Source organism: Octopus bimaculoides, chromosome 4 (genome assembly GCF_001194135.2).
Source record: "Octopus bimaculoides isolate UCB-OBI-ISO-001 chromosome 4, ASM119413v2, whole genome shotgun sequence".
Taxonomy (NCBI): domain Eukaryota; kingdom Metazoa; phylum Mollusca; class Cephalopoda; order Octopoda; family Octopodidae; genus Octopus; species Octopus bimaculoides.
The window spans coordinates 90,126,987-90,128,754 of record NC_068984.1 but is presented as its reverse complement, the minus strand read 5'-3'; positions in this window follow the sequence as shown (position 1 = coordinate 90,128,754).

The following is a 1,768-nucleotide window of genomic DNA, read 5'->3' as shown; positions in this document are numbered from 1 at the left end:
ATATATGTATGCATGTATATATTATACAAAAACAGGTGTACATATATATGGATGTACGCATGTACCCACCCACACATACAAATATATGCATCTTTTTATATATGTATATATGTATATATATATTCACATTCAAATATTGATTTCTGTGCTTAATAATAAACTTACACAGTTGTTAGTGCATTGTCTTAAATCAGATATTAAAGCACTAGAGAGTAATCTGAAATCGAATACAGACGTAAAGAATGGAGATACACAAGCTGAACGTAATCTTGTTCACTTATTTCAAGACAGAACTGGAAATCTGTTTTGATATTGTAAGTATATTTGAGCGGAAATCTGTTCATTTTATCGATTCATTAAATAGTCTAGGTTAAATAATCACATAATGAAAATGTTTTTAAACGATTGTATTTATTCTCAATGTATTTAAAATTAAATTACATGAACTTGAAAGTATAAAATTGAAACATTAAACGTAAAATTTTGTTAATGTACCAATAAAGAACCAATCAAAAAAAGATATATTTATTTCAAAATCACACTCACGCACGCATACACATACACATGTGGAAGCGCACATACTGTCACACACATAGACACTTAAACGTATGCGCTAGGAAATACGAACTGGAGATAAATGTACTTAATGAACGTAGCAGAATTTATGCAAACCCTGTGAGATAATTCATCTTTACTCTGAGTCACTGGAAAACGGAAACTGAAAGTTGAATGTAACAAGAAAAGAAGCTGAAGCTCCCAATACGTGTATATATATATATATATATATATATATATATATATATATATATATATATATATATATATATATATATATATATATACTTATGTGATTATATATGTTTGTATATACATACACACACACACACACACATACGCGCGCGCACACACACACACACACACACACACACACACGCACACACACACACATATATGCAAAAAGAACTTTTCTCACCACACAACTTTTTTACATGAACATTAGCAAAATATATTATATTCAACTTCTTCAAACACCAGTGTCTAATCAAATGTTTGGCATTGCAAACATCTACCTCACTTCATTTCAACCTGAAATGACACTTAGTGATTTTAATGATTTTCCAGTAATATCAAGGGAATATAATTCCTATAATAGAAAGAGCTTATCTACTGTCATATATGAACTGTCATCAATCAGAATGCATTCTCATATCACGATAATTTTATGCAAGATGACAATCAGGAGATCCAAGGGTGTTTTGTTCATCATGCCAAGTACAAGATCTTTATATTTCAGCCGAGGTTTGTGATTCCTTGCTAAAATTTTTTCTACTAACTTTCCAGATTGTTATTGTAGTCAACTTCAAAACTGGAATGATCCATTAGCAGTATTTTTGCAGTAAAATTTCTCTTGATAACATTACTACTAGATTGACTTCTAGTTTAGAGTCCACTTAACAGTGCAAACACGGAAAAAAGCTTCTGTACTCATCTTTTAGAAAACTCTTCAACATCGGTGCATCTTAAGATTTTTTGTATATTAATGATACAACATCGGTGCATCTTAAGATTTTTTTGTATATTAATGATACAAAACAATGCCTGCATTCTTTGTCGGTATTTTATACATGCAAACACATACATAGATATAAACACAAACATACATACAGGTTCACACACACACACACACACACACACACACACACACACACACACACACACACACACATACATACATGTGTATATACATACATATATATATATACTTTAT